This window comes from Monodelphis domestica, chromosome 7 (assembly GCF_027887165.1).
Source record: "Monodelphis domestica isolate mMonDom1 chromosome 7, mMonDom1.pri, whole genome shotgun sequence".
Lineage (NCBI taxonomy): Eukaryota > Metazoa > Chordata > Mammalia > Didelphimorphia > Didelphidae > Monodelphis > Monodelphis domestica.
Window position 1 is genome coordinate 285298868 of NC_077233.1, and position 19085 is coordinate 285317952.

The following is a 19085-nucleotide window of genomic DNA, read 5'->3' on the forward strand; positions in this document are numbered from 1 at the left end:
GGAACCACAATGATCAATGATAGGGTTATTATATATATATATATAGCTTCTATAGTATTCTCAACAGACCATATACTTTAGGTTGAGGTAAATCCCTCTAATCAGACTTCAAACTAAAGACATTCTGAATACCATCATACTCTTCTTACGTCACAAAGTTCCTGGTGCTGATTCTTTCCCCATCAGATCTACAAGGCAGGCGATCTTTGCTCATACAAAAGCTTACTGAAATCTTCCGAGTTATAAGGCAAGAAGAGGCTGGCCTCCAGAAGATCAAGGATGCCTCCGTTGTCCATCTTTATGAAGAAAAAGCAGGTTGTCCTATGACAATCATGGCAGGAAGGGTCCCTCTTCGTCATTGTTGACAAACTTCTTGTCAGCGTCCTCTTTAATCATCTGATCCTTCATCTGGAAAATGGTCGTCTACGCAGGAGCCAGTGTGGATTCAGAAAGGACCAAACAGCGGTCAACATGGTATTTGCTACCTGAAAACCCCAGGAAGAGTGTCAGGAACAGAACATCCGTTCATGTGGCCAGGGCCTTTGTGGTCAGTCATGACGACATCGTGGAAGATTACAGTGAAATGTGTTTGCCCAGAGAAGTGCATCAGTATTGTACATCCGTTTCACTATGACATGCTCACAGATTCCAGATGAAGGGCGATGCTTTCCCAACTGCTGGCGGAGTCAATCAGGACTATGTGCTTGATCTCCTGCTTTTGAGTATCAAGCTTTCAGCGGTGGTGTCAGATGCCTTTAGTAAGGAGGAAAACAGCTTCGAGACCAGATATCGCATTAATGGAAAACTATTTAACCTGAAAGGGCAACAAGCTGAAGTTAAGGTGACACGTGATTGTTTGTTCCATGGCTGGCTGTACTCCCAATGCAGCCTCTAAGACTTGGATATAAAAGAATATGGAGTGATTCTCTTCCGGTTGTGCTCATTTTGGCTTGACATCAACACCAAGAACACAGTGGTTCTTTGCCAGCCAGCATTTCCCCGTCCGTTCATGGAACCACTGGTTACAGTAATGGAGAAACTCAATGCTGTGGATGAGCTCATTTACCCCAGCAATATCCTTTTCCAGGGAAGTCCACACAGAAGATGAGATTAACACACACATTGCCTGAGCTAGCTCAGCATTTGGGAGGCTCCAAAAGGAAGTAAGAGGGAAAAGGGACTTTGCCTACATACCAAACTGAAGGTCTGCAGAGCCATTATGCTCAGCTCATTATCACATGCTTATAAAACCTGGACCGCTTACAAATGCCATGCCAGAAAACCGAACTGCTTCCATTTTCATTGTCTTGGGATGGTTCTGAAGATTATCTGGCAAAGCTGGGTACCGGACACTGAGGTCTTCTCTCAAGCTGAACTGCCAACCATTCAAACTCTACTACAGAGGGTGCAACTCCGATGCCCAATACATATTTGCCTAAAAGACTATATCTTGGAGAATTCAAACAAAGCAAACTCAGACGAAGCAATCAAGGACACTCTCAAGGTCTCTCTGAAGAATCTTAGTATTGACTTCAAGACATGGGAGATACTGATGGGATCTGCATCAAACACGGTGCTGTACTCCATGACTAAAGTAGAAACAAAGGAAATAAGATGTGCAAATCCAGAGACATCTCCATTCCAATCGTTCTAATGGATTATGTGTGCCTGATCTGTGGTAGAGATGTGTGAACTTCTATTGGACTGATCAGCCACAAAATCAAATATTTTACATCCTAACCCCAACATTGTAAGGCCATTGATCTTTTTCGAATATGAAGGACAAACAACAATCCTTGTGGTCCCCATCTATTTAACATTTCCCAGATTCCTAGTGAGTCCCATTCAAATAAATGATTGGTGACCAGGGTAATAAGTCAATCTGTAAGAAACAATGAACAAGTTTATTGTCTCAATTGGCCTTTCCATATGGCAGTGAACTTTTCAAAGCCTCAAAGTCCCTTCTATGGTATGGTATTTGCAAGAGAGGAAAGTCAGATTCAGCATGCAAGAAAAGCAACTCAAGCAGGGGAGGAGCAAAGGAAGACAGAATTCTAGGAAGGAACAGAGGAGCTGCGAAGATTCAAAGCAGTTATTTCACTTCTCTTTGGGAGCTCCTCAAGGGTGGTTGAGAAATTTCTGAAGCAGAAAGACCTTCTGAGCATTTTGACCATCTCTCTGTGAACTCAAACTCCTTGGATCCAGCTGATGAGAAAAGGAATGGATAGGACTTCTATTATAAAGCCATCCGTCCAAAGAAGACTTTCCTCTCCATTCCCTAAAATCTGTCCTTGAACTTTGTACTACAACCTGGATAGATAGAAGTCAAGACAGCTCTCACAGCTGACCTGGGAGGGTCAGGCAAGCAGCCTGAGTTAGCCTTAGGGATCTCCTAATTCCACTTCTTTACCCAATAATCCTGTTTACCCCATCTTGTGTGTGTCCCTTTAGAATAGTTATTCCATAGATCAAGTGCCTGCCTCATAATATCCTGGGAGAGAGACCTGAAGCCTGGGTAGGAGAGCTATTCTTTCTCCTCAAAGAAGAAGAATCAGATTCAGTCCTTGGCTTTACATTCAATCCAGTCTCTGGAGAGATATACTCAGTAAAACCAGCACTAGTTGTCTCCTGAATTACAAAGGAAAGAGAGGGGAGGAACAATCTATCCCCTCCTCTCCACCTTCTTGCTCCATTCATCTCTCTCACTCCCTAGCCTCAAGTAAACATAGTGGGTGGCTCCATTTCCCCATTCATTACATATTCTTTTTTTATACCTGACAGAGCATCATTCAAGCATTCCATAGTTTGCCTTTTCCAGTTCGGACCTTCAAATTGCATGAAAGATATAAATAAGGTATATCCTAGTTACATGAGGCTTTAGAAACAAGAAGCATACATAGGATACATCCCCTGATTCTTAATGAGAGTTGAGCACTCCAGAGATTGAATCAAAACATGAGAATGAAATGAGTCAAGAGCCAAAGCTTATGTCCAACAAGCCACCAAGTCCTAAAGGACACATGGCATCCACTCCTAGTATTTACTAGTCCAGCTGTATAAATCTGTAGTCCTCATCTTGCTGACAAATGTTTGTACATTAACTTCTGGATATTAATATTCCGTTTTCTCTGCTGACATATGCATGCTAAAAGATTTTGAGCTAGGTGAGTAGAGTATCAACGTATTTCATTAGCTTATTTTTCACTCTGGCTTAAGTTAATTAAGCCAGAGATGATCTAGAGAATATTTAAACTGAAATTAGTTATCTGTTATAAGACTTTGATCTCTACCAAGATATAGGAATCAAAATCTTAATTTAGGACCATTATACCTGGCTTTTTTATTATTATTGATAAAGGTAGGATCAGAATTTGAATTCAGATCTTCCTTATACTAGGCTCCAAGTTTTATCCACTGCCTTTGTTAACAGGGTAAAGTATCTATGACTAAAGAGTTAACGTTATCATTATCAAAGAGAGATTTCCAGCCACTACACCCTTAACAGATGGAGCCGAGATTACTTTTGAGTTCCTGAAGGGATAAACCCAGAAGCTAGAAACAGCAGAGCAACCTACCGGGCAGAAATACCATGGAAGGAGCCGAGCAATGTTCCAGGGGAGGACACGTGACCAGAAATTATCACAGGACCTGCAGCAACTAGCACAGCAATTACCATGAGACTAGCCTAGGCCAATAAATAAACTCATGGAACAGAGACCACCATACTGTGCGTGGAACAGGCCCAGGAAAAATGGTGCTATGATATTACCGGAAATATGTGGGGAATTATTCTCTTGAAAATGTTCTTCTAATACTATTTTATTAAACACTTTCAATTTCATCTAATTGTGTCCTCTGGCTTACTACAGAAAAAAGTAAATACATTGGTAGAAGCTTGGGAGCTGTAGCTTTGAACTTGGGTAGATCAGAAGGGATACCTGAACCCAGGGTCCTCATTCGGGGGGCTCAGTTTATGAGAAAGAAATGCCACCAGTTTCTACATGTAAATAGTCTAGGGGATAGACTTATGATTTCATTATTATAAGGAACACTCAGATAAGAAAATACCCACAAAACTAAAGCAGATTAAAACATGCTCTCTGTCACTTAATCTTTTTTTCAATTTGGATTTTTTATTTTAATAACAAATCACCACATAAATTTTCCGAAATTATATGATCCAAGTTGTCTCCCTCCCTTGTCACCAACCTTTAGAGCTTCATCTAGATTTAGGGAATTGTGTTACCATTGTCAATATTGTATTTTTATTTATTTCATTAAGTGTTTTCCAATGACAGCTTAATTTACATTTAATTAAGCTGTAGTGTGTTCCAGGGCAGATTGCCCAGTTGTCACCTTGGCAGTTACTGTGGTACTTCCAGACCCCCAACCTGAGACTGGTTCTCTGTCCATTACACCACTTTCTATAGCACATATCAATGCTTGATTGACTGAAAACATAGACAGTTAAATTCAAAGTTAACAAATAACCCTCAAACTGAGATTAATAAATACAGCTCATTCAAAAATCATTATTCTTTTTTACCCAAAATCCTCTTCAGCATCTCTGACCAGGTCAATGGGAAAAGGGGAGAGCCCAGGCTATGTCCTAAAATGGCTGCTTTTCTTATCACAGCTTTCTAGTGACCAGAAACCTCCTATCCCTCTCTTCCAACTCTTTCTCAATGCAACTGGTTCATCAGATAAGCTATTTGGGATTACTCAGGCTTCTTTGCCTATTCATCACCAAAAGAACTGTGAAGGAGAATTGAAGGCAGTCTAGGAAGAGAAAGAAAATGCTCTAGGTAGCAGCCTTCCCTCTCAGACTTCAACCATCCATCTTCTAATGCTCATACAGGTGATCCACTTCATTTGGAGCCCTCAGCCAGTCTTCAGCTCCATGGTCTCAATGATCCTCAGGTCTTTATAAACACAATAAACTCAAGAGGGAGCTGAGGACTCTTTAGATCAGAAAGATCTAGCAATCAATATGTCTAATCCCAAATGGAAGATCTGCCAATCCTAGAAATTACACCGTATACAAATGGATGTCTATGAACATACATCTTAAGAACATTCACAGCCCATCACATAACCATGGGTTATCGTCCCAACTACAAAGTATAATCAACCAAGAAACAAGTATTTATTAAGTATGTACTACACGTCAGGCACGGTGAATACAAAAACAAAGAATGAAACAATCCCTATAATGCATATACAAGTACCTAAGACATAATATTTGCACTAGAATTATGTGCCATCTAGCAATAGTTCATACAACCAATATAATGCTTAGCACAGAATCAATAATGAACAAATCAGCACTGAAACAGTTTGGTATGATGGAGAGAGAGTTGGCCTTAGCATCAGAAAGACTTGGATTCACAACCACCTTTAACGTACTATACTTCTATACTGGTTGCATTACCTTTTGGAAGCCACTTAACCTGTTGATCCAATGAAAACTCTAAATCTATAAGTCGTAAAGATGGGTAAGGGGGGACTTAAATTTTTGTCTTCTGCCTTAGTTTCACTTTAAAAACAGAAGATTCGCAAGAGCTAGGCATTCAGATTTAAGTGACTTGCCCAGGATCATGCAGCTAGGACAGATCCTCCTGACACCACCCCTGGCAGTCTATTCACCGTGCTACCTGGATGCCCCCGAATATGGTGTTTTGATAGGTATTTTTCCTCCCTGGTGGTTCCCTATATCAATGAAATCAAAGATTGATTTCTCAAATTGAACCATATTACAACATTACACATGAACTAATTATACAAATCTCACAAAATATAAACATATAGTATTCCGTAATAGCATTACAGTGACCAAATCCATGGATCATATATAGAAGGCTAATAATTGCTCATTGGGTATATTAATGGGGGTGGGATGTCGTGCAATTGAAGTCTAGTGTTTTTAGGGTTTTGGAGGAGGGGGAACAGAATAACTCACATCTATGCTACCTTCATGTTGGTTCATTAATATATCCAAATTATCGTAAAGTTGTCAGTAAAACTTCAAAGGTAACATGTTTACATAATCTCCAAGTTATCGGATGTTTTTCTGGTCTTATCTGCAGATATCTGGAGTGTATCTGGCATCAGACTAATATGGGACCAAAATATCCTACCCGCAGTTACCTAAATGGCTTTCTATGATTTAGCACATATCACTAGGATGTAATTTGGGGTTAACATAATACAGCCTGCAAATTATTCTCCTTTCGAATAGTCTCTACGTGACTTCTAGGTTTGTCTTCGCAATCTTACTTCCTTCTCTTGCTACTTTATATTGGCTACATGTAAACTTGCAAACCCGAGTAAATGAGCAGGTGGTTTGAGGATCAGAGCAAGATACAATTTTAACACAACTATATTATATAGCAAAGAAACATAATATGATATAAAATAATGGCATAGCTAACACAAGGTCCCAGATAACACATAATATGTCATAGTTATGTACAAAGCACACATTACTTTTATTCCAGCAACAGAATTCTAGATAGGTTGGTAACCATTTCTCCCAAAGCATCAGAAATAAGCTTGGACATTGCCGCAACAGTCATGGAACTTCCAGCACAGCCCCTGGTCTTTTGGATGGCTCGGGTTATCACAACCTTGTGGTACTAAGAATACCTTCTGCTGCCTACCTATCTTTCCACAACTGGAGTATTCCTGAAAAGTAGTTTCCTCTCAGTTCATCTTTTTCCCTCCCTATTTTAACAGAGGCTCCCTAGGATCAAGAGAAACTGATGTGATACCCAGTACCAAGGCTTAGATAAAGATGGGTGATGGAATGTCGTGTGTGAAGAGTAGAGAAAAGGCTAGTTGACTGGACCATAGATTGTGGAAAAGGGAGTAATGTACAATGAAAACAGAAAGGTAGGATGGCACCAGGTTATAAAGGACTTTAAAAGTCATAAAGATCTGGTATTAATACACTACAAGTGCTTGATGAGATCCCCCCACGTTAGCCTTCCTCATCTAGAATCCCTATCCTGCTCTGCCATTTTCTTTCATTGTGTCTCAAGAACTGCTATTTAATTAATAAAGTGTCCTTTCAGATTACACCTCTTCCTCTCACTCTCCTTCTAGGAGTTTGTTTTTTAGCCTAAATCAAAGGAGCACTAGACATGTGACACAGTAAGATCTTCACTTACGGAAAATTACTTTGTCAGTTGTATGAAGGAGGATAGATTGAAAATGGGAAAGGCATGGAGACCACTTAGAGGTCCATTACAGTAGCCTTGGTGTGAGGTGATAAAGATCTGAATTAAAATAGTGACAGGGTGAATAGAAAGGACTAGAATTCCCAGGCTCCCAATTCCATTTAATTGTGGCAAAGGTGGGTCTGCTGGAATGTCACAGATCATCATTACCGCATACTCTTCAATATAGCAATACTGGCTTCCATGCTGCTCCATCAGCAAGACAATACCTTTCTTGGCCCTAGATATTTACTCTGTTTGTTCTTCATGCCTGGAATCCTCTCCCTCTTCCTGTCTACCTCCTGGCTTCATTCGCTTCCCTCAGGTCACTACTAAAATCCTATTTTCTACAGGAAGTCATTCCCCAAAAAAATTTCATCCTAGTGTCTTTTCTCTGAATTATTTTTTATTTATTCCGTATGTAGCTTGTTTGTACATATCTGTTTGCTCTTCATCTCCCCCATTCAATTGTGAGCTCCTTAGAGGGTAGGAATTGTCTTGTGCCTCTTTTTGTCTTCTCATTGCTTAGCATGTTCTGGCACATAATAGACACTTAATAAAATGCAATAAAGTTACTTATTTACTTGTTGATTGTTGGCATCGCTCGTTCTATAGGTATCGCCATAACTTTGACCTCATACTAGTCTTAACTGACCTATAGTACAGGCTGAACTCACAGATAAATAACCGACCTCTATCTCTGACAAGCATTAGTCAACATGTTGTCCCTCATCATTACTCTGTATTGGAAATTAAACTCTGTACACGTTACCTCGGAATTCTCAGGGATGGCTTATTTCCAAGTCAATCTGACTATGTGCAAGTCATCTGTAGGAGAAAGGCGACATCACTCTTCAGTTCCAGATTGCCCCAATAGTATTCACGCTCGATGGGAAGGGTTTCTGTGGCGCCCTACAAACCACTATTCATATGTTTGAGGGATCCGACAGAGTCTGAGCTTATTCCGGTTTGCAGTCGGGCAGATTGTCCTTTACCCATCATGATAGGGGCTCCCTCCTCCACAGGTTCATTTTCCTTGATCTCAATGACCTGTCGTCAACCACAAAGGAGCCGAGGTCCACCTACCGGTGAGACCATGGTGGCAGTCTTCTCCGCCCCAGGCCCTTCTGCTTTCCTTTTCATGTTGACTATTTTAGGGGATGGGGGGGAGGCTGCGAGAGCACGTAAATATGGGGCTGGCATGAGTTCAATTCTACCCAAGGCTTCCTAGATCTTGGGCCCTGCTCTCTATGTCCCTGATTGCAAAAACTGAATCATTTAACAATGAGAGCATTATTCAGCTCAAATATTTGAAGAGAACCTTGATGTGTACATTTCCTCTAGTGATGCAGGTCACACTCTCATCATTCTTGTCTATCTTGTGTGATTCTTACTCAGGACCTCCTTAAAGGGGTCGCTGAGGTTTGGAGTGATAAGATATGTATAACCCAGTGGAATTGCTTGTCACCTCTGGGAAGGGGGAGGGGAAGGGAGAGAGACAATATGAATCCTTTTTTTAAATTTAAAATAATAGAGAGGTATCTGTGTGTCCCTTTAAGTTCCTAAAGAAGAAAACAGAGCAGGTAAAGAACTCCTGTAAAAAGGAGGAAAAGGGGGCCACTAGGTGGCTCATGTTTTGAAAGCTAGGTCCAAAGACAGGAAGTTCTAGCTTCAAATATGACCTCAGACACTTACTAGCTTGGGTGACCCTGGGCAAGTCATTGGACCCCCATTGCCTAACCCTGACTGCTCTTCTGCCTGGGAACCAAGACCCAACATTAATTCTAAGACAGAAGGTGAGGGTCATTTCTTAAAAGGAGGGGGGAAAGGATGTAAGGCTGAAAAGGGATGAATCTTGAAATGTCAATACAAAACAAGGCTCCTCCTGAACCTAATATGTCAGTGTATATGTGAAGCAATTGAGTGTTGCATTGGTTAAAGCATCAGGCCTAGAATCAGAAGAACTCATTTTCCTGAATTCAAATAAGCCTCGGGCATTTATTGGCTGTTCCACCTGGACAAGTCACTTCAGCCTGTTTACCTCAATTTCCTCATCTGTAAAATGAGCTGGAGAAGGAAATGGCAAACCACTCTAATCCTTGCCAAGAAAACCCCAAGTGATGTCACAAAGAGTCAAACACAACTGAAACAATTCAATAACAATACATAAGAGAAAATAAATCCAGTACTGGAATAGAGGGCCAAAAAGGCAATATTTTCTGGAAGGAGTTAGGTTTCTGAGTGCAAGATGATGTAAAGAATGTGAAAAAGACAGCACCAATAAGATGGGCAGTTTGGGGGCCGCTAGGTAGCTCAGTGGATTGAGAGCCAGGGCTAGATATGGGAGGTTCTGGGTTCAAATCTGGCCTCAGATACTTCCCAGCTGTGTGACCCTGGGTAAGTCACTTGACCCCCATTGTCTAGCCCTTAGAACTCTTCTGCCTTGGAACCAATACACAGTATTGATTCCAAGATGGAAGGTGAGGGTTTAAAAATTAGGCAGTTTATTAACAATAAAATGGCAGAGCAGGAAATGAAGTCCAGATGGAGAGGGCTAAAGCAAGTTAAGGTGAATGTACCTTCTTGAGGCTGAGTAGGATATGATGATAGCTATGGTGGCAAAAGGCCTAGTATGTCTCGTCATTTCCAAAGTAAATTCTAGCCGAATATGAGTTAATTCTGCTCTGCCTAGCATATGGCAGCACAGCAGTCTTTCCCAGGCTCTCTCCTTTGACATCTTTTCTCTTTTAAGAACCACGGTCTATAAATTATACCCTATGAAGATCCGGCTTCCTCTCTGCACTCTGGTCTGTAATTTTTCACCTTGCTGAGGACTATCCAGCACAAATAGCACATCTGACAATACCCAGGCTTCACTAGCTAGATAACGTGGCCATTTGACGGATTATGATCTATTAGCTGCAATCCTTTGGGCAGGAAGCCAGGCATGGCTAGTCCAGCATCTTCATCTAAAGGATGCTCAAGTGTCTGTTTTCAGTATCTCTGTGAAGAGGATCCCTTTAAGCAGTCCCAGTGATAGAAGATCTTTTGGGGAGATGGATCTAAAAACACCATTTTAAGTTTCTTGACCAAAAAGGACTAACATTTTAATTCCATAAAAGCTGAAGGTGATTTCGGCTTAAAGATATATTCAGTAGCTTCATCTGAAACACATAGGTTGGTCTTTAAAAAAAACGTGAAGAAAATCATCCCAACTTTTAGACAGATTTAGCCACCCCATCCCCAGACCAACAATATCTTGCAAAAATAGGCAAGCAAAAATTCTGTAATGATGTTTCTATGGACAAAGCCTCGGAATGTAGATCAAAAAGTGGAGCTCCACATGTAAGGAGAGGCCTGCCTCTCTTTGGTTCAGAGGAAGGCAGAATAGGCATCTCTAGCTTCTTTTTCTTCCCCCTCCCACCCACATACTTTTCCTCATTCTTATGAGGAGGGATGGCAGGAGGTTGGCTTCCACGGCCACCATCCTGCTCTCCTCAGAGGAAGAGAAGGTACTAGTATAGAAGTGCATATATACATATATACATAGACATATAGATAGATACACACACACACACACACACACACACACACACACCTTTTTTAGTCTAGATGATACGATGAGGTTCAAGCTAACTATTGATCACTGTCATTTGGGGGCAAAAGGGGGACCCCACGCTCTATATCTAAGTCTTAACCACCCCCTTCCTACCAAATATAATTTCCCCAATAAGCATATATAGAGAATATCAAAGAAGCCCTTTATCCAAATCATTGCAAAACAAAAATCAGAGAAAGTACATATAGGAGAATATGTACTAGACAACACAGACAGAAAGCTCTCCCAATAGAAGGGAGATAGCCCAACTCAAAAGAGAAGGTCCTGGATTTCACCCAAGGGGAAAGTTCTCAAAGTCTCTCTCATGTCTTCCCAGAGTCCTTTCCTTCAGCAACATGAAGTTGGTCTACTCTTAAACCTGGAAGACTGAAACCGAAGGAGACTCATGCTCAATGAGTGCCCCAAAGAAAGGATTCCAAGGGGATTAGCAAAAACTTAAACTCCCTTGGCCTTTAAGACAGGGGTTTTATGAATTATGAATTTCTGGAGAAAAGAATCAACTTTTTAAAACTTTTAATTAGTTAAGTAATTAATCTTTTTGGTGGTATATTAAAATTCCCCTTCCTTCCTCTCCACACCATAGAAGGCATCACTTGATCAAAAATATGCACATATAAATTATATTCTTTATGTTTTATTGAATAGTATTTCCTCCAGAGTTGGCCATTCACAAGTTACTCTTCAAATATTAATTCTACAGGAGGTTGGCTTAGGGCCGAGCCCATGCTCTCTGGCTCTGGGTAGGTGGGTAGTTGCCCTAGTCCCTCCCTGACAGCAACCGGCCTGCCCCCACTGTGGCCTCAGCCAATCAGCACCTGCAGTTGTGGACAAGAGTTTCCTTGTTAAGTATGGTCTGACGCCCAATGACCAAATTTTGGCAGAGGAGGAACACGAAGAACTATTTGAAGAACTTGTGAAAAAAGTTCAAAGTGCTGGTGGTTCAATGCAGAATTCTATTACAGTGGCTCAGTGCAAGATTCAAAAACCATTCAAAGCAGCAACGTCCTTTGGCTGCTTTGGCACGGATAAATTTGGTGAGATCCTGAAGAAGCCCACGTGGGTGCACATTACTATGAACAGAGCGAGCAGCCAGCAGGAACTTGTGCCACCTGCATCACCAGTGACAACAGATCCCTTGTTGCCAATCTTGCTGCCGCCAATTGTTATAAAAAGGAAAAACATCTTGACTTGGAAAAAACTGAAAGTTGGTTGAGAAGGCCAACGTTTCTTTTATATAGCAGACTTTTTTCTTAGGGTTTTACCTGAATCTGACAGATTAAAAATAGCTCACCTGCCTTCTGAAGGCAATCAGATCTTCACTTGGGACTCTTTCTGCCCCATTTCTTAGCCAGTCGTTCAAGGAACCTATGATGACAGATATGTCCTTCATCGACATCCTTTTTGGAAATGAAACTGAAGCCGCCCCTTTAATTTCTTCAGGTGAGAAGCCTACCTTTCTAGCAAAAGAGGTAGCCCAAAAGGCACAAGCCCTGCCAAAGGGGAACGTGAAAAGGCAGTGACCTGTAATCTTCATCCAAGGGGAAAGGGACACAATAATGGCTCCGGAGAATGAAATCTGTGTTTTCCTCGTCTTGGATCAAAATCAGAGTGAAATCATTGACACCAATGGAATTGGAGATGCCTTTGTCAGAGGTTTTCTATCCCAGCTGGTTGCCGACCAACCATTGACCAAATACATCCGCGCAGACCACTAGGCTGCTGCCGGCATCATAACTAAGAGCTCTGATTGTAATTGTATCTTCTCAGAGAAGCCAGCCTTCCGTTGATGAGCAAGAGGACGCACAACCCACTAGGAACATGTACATGGCCCAGATTGATTGGTGGCTGCTCATCTCCTGCATCATGGCTTCCATAGTCATGTTATTATAGAAAAACCTTTTCCTACTACAATGAAACATATTCTTACTTTAGGGAGTAAGGAGAAGCTTTATTCTCTCATCAAGTTGAAAAATGGTATTATTTACATGATTCGGTTGCCTCTTTTAAATGTCAGTTACTTAAACAGGGTTATAGCATTTCATCTTAGAGTCAGTTTCCCAGACACATGAATCTGCAAAGTAATTGAAAATGAATGTGTTCAAAGCAAAAATTTTAAAAATTAGAGACAGTTTTGTAATTTCGTAGATCTAAAATTTATCGATTCTAACATCAATTTCAGGTTTTTACATGGGTATTTTTAATTTAGGAGCATATATATGCATATATTTAAAATGAAGGTACAAAGATATTTATGCTAAGCATATATGCCAAAAACTCTTTTCAATACACACTCCAAATATATTATGAACTTTGGGAATTTAACAATTTGCCAAGTTTTAGACTGAAATATTCAAATCATAACCTGATCCTTCCTGATGGCATTATGTAATTTGATACTGATAAATAAACCTTGACAAATCTGAAGAAAAAAGATTAATTCTATAGAGTCTTCTCTTGGTTCTGCTTATTTACTCTTCATAATTTCATTTATATCTTTCCAAGTTGTTTGTTTTTAAATTAACCTGCTCCTCATTTCTTTCAGGACAATAGAATTCCAAAGAATCAACTGTCACTGGTCCAACTTGTGTCCTTTTAAGCATCAAAGGGTCAGGCGAAAGAACACCTCTGCTCAGGGATGGCATAGATGGCTGAATTTGGCACCAGCATTTAGTGTAAAGTGCTAATGGTGTGTCATCTCACATCAGCCCACCTAAAACTGCTGGGAGGAAGTCGTTATCCTTTGAAGAAAGGAAAAGGAAGAATTCATCAGAATGGTCAGTTGGTGAGAACTAAAATTTATTAATGATGATAACAAGAATAAATTGGTATTTATAGCACTTTACTGACTCTAGAGTTTTCAAATTGCTTTATGCACATGATCTCATTTGAGCATTATTCTCATTTATTAGTATTATCCTGATTTTATAGCAGAAGGAACCCAGACCCAGAGAAGGAAAATGGTTTTTACTTGTTTCATAGCTAATGTATCAGTGGCAGGATATGAATCCAGCTCTTCCTGACTCCAAGCCCAGTCCTATCTAACAGGAGAAGGAAATGTAGTTTGGTGACTAGTGCTCTAACTGGGTCTGTGTATGTGTGTTGGTGGTAGTCGTCTCTCGGTAACCGAGGATGACAATTGTCTTTGTGCGTTTTCATCTATGGTGTATAGATGAGTGTAACAAAGACACTTATGGGTGAAGGAGATTTAAGTGGAAAAGTCATTGCACAGAGACCTTCCCACTCTCTTATTAAGTGCCTGATCTGTGAAGAATATCTTGCTAATGTTTGGGAAAGATAAAAATTAGGGAAGATAGTTCTCGATGAAATTATAGATTCAATGCACAGTGCAATACTTTTATATAAATAAAAGTGCCTCTGTAAAATGAAGTACATCTGTCATTCCCCATGCTGTATTAGGTGGCCAGAGTTATATATGGTTATTCCCCATCACATCTAGGTCTTAGTTTCCCCATCTGTAAAATGAGAGAAGTGGTCTGCATGACCGTGAAGGTTCATCCAAGTTCTAAATCCCATAATCATTCCTGCACCAAAATTAAAACTCAACAATTCATCAACTATGTTAGCAGAAGTTCAAGATTTTAATTAGGTAAAGCTCCAAGGCTTTCTAGTAAATGGTATTAATTTTGGCTACTTTGTACTGCTTGCTTGTTTATTAAATTTGCAATGTACTGTAATGTTGCCTCCTACATAACAGGAGCCCATATTCCTGGCGCGTCGCTTTAACAGATGAACAGAGGTCTTAAGATCCTGTGGTTTCTGTCTACACCTATGCACTGGCCTTAACCCTTAGCCTAAGGCCATGACAGTGAGGCATAATGGATTGAGCATTAGAATTGTTAGAAATAGTTCAGCCTCTATTTGATTTTTGTGGTATTAAAAACAACCACAATAATAAAAATTAGTATTTCTTTAGTTCTTTAAGGCTTGCAAAGCACCTACTGTGGGATATCAGGGGATATCAGATTGAGGGATAAACTAGGCCAAAAGTTTCTATGTCATACTGAGATCTGGTACAGGAATGACTCTGTGCTTCCAGGTTGAACAAGATAGGAAGACCCATTTGAGAGGGTAGGAGAACAAGAAAAAGAAAGAGACGATGAGGGCAGGGGAGGAGGAGGAGGAGAGGGAAGAAAATCTGGGAGCTGCCAACAGCCCATAACATCGGTTGGCTGTTCTCTAAACAACTGTCCTAGGCTGTTTGCCAGCCTCCTGTTCCCCAGAGAAACTACGTGGACGTCATTCCTAGAAGTTGTTGAGTAAGCATTCAGATGGCGATAAAGACGGGCTTTTGTCCTGGAATAAAAGGACGGACCGAGCGCCTAGACAAAAACACTGTCCTGCACTCAGTGAGCAGAACTATGAGACTGAAATCTGTGTGTGACAGCTAAACTGTAGTATCTAACTTGTGTTTTCCATGATTTTCTTATAATCTATTGAGCAGTTAATAAGAATTTATTAAGCATTTACGATTTCTCAAGCATAATATTAAGTGTAAGGGATGAAAAGACAGAAGCAAAAAATGCCCTCAAGGAGCTTGTATTCCAAACAAAATAGTATGTCCAAGATCCTACTCGTCCCCACTGCCTCCAGACCAGCCTTCATTCCTCCCCTGAGGTTCTTCAGCACCCTAAAGGGGTTGAGAAATCTCTTATTTCTGCCATCAACGTAAGCCCCCCACCATTTGTGTTCCGCTAAAACTCCAGCTCCATTTAGCCACTCTTAACAGTCAGATTGTTGTTCAGTTGTGTCCGACTCTTCATGACCCCATTTGGAGTTTTCTTAGCAAAGTATTCTGGGATGGTTTGCCATTTCCCTCCCCAGCTCATTTTACACATGAGATAATGGAGGTAAAAAAAAAAGGTGAAATAATTGGGTCACACAGCTGGGAAATGTCTAAGGCTGCATTTGAACTCAAGTCTTCCTGACTCTGGGCTTGGCTCTATCCACTGTACCATCAGTAAAATTCGCCTTTAACAATGAATAGTACGTCAAACGACAAGACCACAAACATTTTCTGCAATACCGAAGAGTTTCTTCCCCCCTTCTATAGAATATGAGTCATTATTCATCGATAAAATCCCAAATGAAAACCTTATAAGCAGTCCCACAGGAGTTATAATAATCCACCCTTTACCCAGGCTCTCTGCCTCTGAAAAGGCGAGAGGTTCACAGCTTAACCAAATTCCTGCATAGCCTTCGTCTCACCAACCTGCCCAACGAAGACCTCAACGGCTGAACTTCAGCTGGGAACCACGGTTCATACTTCCAGATCAGGGACCTCCTAAAAGGACCAAAGAGAAACCAAACAGAGCCCAATGACATAAGTAGGGGACGAGGTGGTCCACAGGGCTCTTCTTCTGCTGACTGCATGGTAAGGGCAGAAAGGCAGCCATTTCCTCACCAATAACCACCCTTCGTTCCAGAAAAGCAAAACTCTACAGCAGCCTGAGCATCCCTGATCTGTCAAAGGAGGCGGACAGCTCCTTTGGGAGCTGCCATATTCCATTCAACAGCCTTTCACAAATCTCATTTCGATACATGATTCTGGTGTGTAAGTTTTCTCCTCTTCCTGGGTGCAGACACCGGCTGACTGCACAGACGTCATCATTCACGTAGAGGCCTTTGCCACCAAAAGTAGACATTGAAATGAAGAAGAAACTATCAAAATTCACGTTTTAAAGCCCCAGAACTCACAAAGCCGTTATTCAAAGGGCTCTCTAAATGGCCCTAATCTACACAGTAGGCAGAGAACTGCAGAAGTACGGGGTTCCGTGGGGGGATAGAGAGGTCTTTGCTTTGCATTTCTCTGCTGTACTGATAATGTACCACTCTATGGAGGACCCACCGCCATCCTTGTTGTGAGATCGAATGAGAAAAACCTTTTAAAACACTTTTCACAGAATCTAACACATAGTAGGCACTTCATAAATACGTATTTCCTTCCCTTTTCAGTCACTGCCAGTCGTGTCCATTTCTCCATGACCCAATTTGGAGTTTTTCTTGGCAAAGACACTGGAGTGGTTTGCATTTTGCAGATAAGGAACTGAGGCAAACAGGTCCCAAAGTCAGTAAGGGTCTGAGGCTGGATTTGCCCTCCTGAAAAGCAGCCTTCCTGAGTCGAGGCAGGGCGCTCTCCACTGCACAATCTCGCTGGCTCTTCCCTTCCGTACTATGTCACGCCTATCTAGGTTGGTGTCGTATCTCGAGCAGACTACACAGTCCTTGCAGAGAGGGAGCGTGTCGGATCTAATCGCATATCTGCCCGTAGCCAGCACAGCCTTCTCTGTCTCCTACAAATTTAATAAATGTGCTGTTGTAAAGTTCTTTGCAGCCCTTAAAGAAAGGCACCAATAGGCTTTACTGCGACTGTTGCTGCTGCAAAGACGCTGCCATGCCTTCCTCTGCAGCTGTATCAGAGCAAGAGGGGAGCAGTATGGAGGTGAGTCAATGCACAACTGATTCATTAGTGATGGTGATTAATAACTAATGGCAGATGCCAAAGCTCGTAGGCATGCTTCAGCTCCAAGGTCTGGGGTCTCCTGGGTTCACCCCTCCCCTTGCAAAAGGAAGCAGAATCCACACTCCATCCATCCATCCAACTCACTGCTTGAACTACTCGCATGACAGATTGGCTCAATCCTCAGCCTGGAAAAGGCGTTATCTGTTCCTGTCTACATGGAGTCAGTTTTTAATGACTGTTTGGAGCACCCGGGGGGCTCCAGAGCCAAGCTTGTTTCCCAGCCTCGTCATCATTCTTGTCACACTAGCTCAGATGGGGAGACGTAAATGTACACTCGGTGGTGAATCTAAAAACATGGAGAAAAGATTTTTCAGGGCATCGACATCATTCCTGACCAACGTTTGTCCCAGCTGACTTCACAAAGCCACCCGCAGCAGACAGTTTGCTTCCATTTAATCCATCCGTAAAAACTCGGGAGACTTCTTCAACACACATCGTCCTGCTCTGAGACCAGACCACCATCCCACAGCCAGTGCAAGTGATCAAGGGCACATGTCCCACCCAACCCATGGGCTTGTCCTTTAAGAAGTCAGTCATCCCGAAGTAGGCATGGAAGCCAGGGCACTGCCCTCACCCTCTTCATTTGTTCTTCTGGCCTCACTAGGTGATGAGGTGGTGGTGATGATGATGATGGTGGTGAGGAGGAAGAGAAGGAGGAGGAGGTGGTGAGGAGGAGGAGGAGGTGGTGATGATGATGGTGAGGAGGAAGAGAAGGATGAGGAGGTGGTGAGGAAGATGAGGAGGTGGGGAGGAGGATGGTGAGGAGGAAGAGGAGGAGGTGGTGAGGAGGATGAGGAGGTGGTGATGATGATGGTGAGGAGGAAGAGGAGGAGGTGGTGAGGATGAGGAGGAGGTGGTGATGATGAGGATGAGGAGGAGGTGGTGATGATGAGGATGAGGAGGAGGTGGTGATGATGAGGATGAGGAGGAGGTGGTGATGATGAGGATGAGATGATGACAACATTTATAGATACCTTTAAGTTCTGTGAAGCACTTTACAAATATGATGTCATTCTACCCTCACAACAAGCCTGGGAGGTAGGTACTATTAATGACTTGCCAAAAATCACACAGATAGTATGCTTTAAGGCCAGATTTGAACTCATGTTTCAGATTCCAGGACTAAGGCTCTAGGTGTCTGAGTTTCTGCTTCCCAAAAGGCACAAAACTGTTTCAGCAACCTATTCTGACAGTTTTCTCTGGCTGTATCTCTGAACTAGGTGAAGCCCAGCAAACCAAAATCATCTCTTGGGAGGTGCTCTGAGATCAGAGATCTTATTTCCAAGCCACTACATAGCCTACAAATGGGTTCTTCAGGGACAAGCTGATGGAGACTGATGAAATCTTTATTTCTGCTTATTTCATAGCCCATGAAAAAAGATACTGAATCCTCTTCTAAGCGTATGTTGTCTAATCCTACTATTGAACACTAGAAAAAGTAATATAATTTAAAATGTTGGAGGGAAGGGTTTGGGGAAGTATGGATGGACAGGGTAGGACTCATCTCAGTCTGTTCATATACATGGAATCAATCTTGTAGTCTTATAGGTCTGCTGTACCACTATGACAACTCACCTCCACCCTCCACACACACACACACAATACCCTTCTACCAAGAAACTGTGGGTTTTGTCTCACTGGGTCTTCCTACTGATTTTTTGTTATCTTTTCTTTTTTCAGAAAGGCAATATGGAAAAAAAAAATGTTG

At 41.7% G+C, this 19085-nt stretch overlaps 1 pseudogene; it reads left to right on the forward strand.

Annotated features, from left to right (window-relative positions):
• Positions 1 to 415: 415 nt before the first annotated feature.
• LOC100028569 (adenosine kinase-like) lies at positions 416 to 12775 on the forward strand (annotated as a pseudogene).
• Positions 12776 to 19085: the final 6310 nt, after the last annotated feature.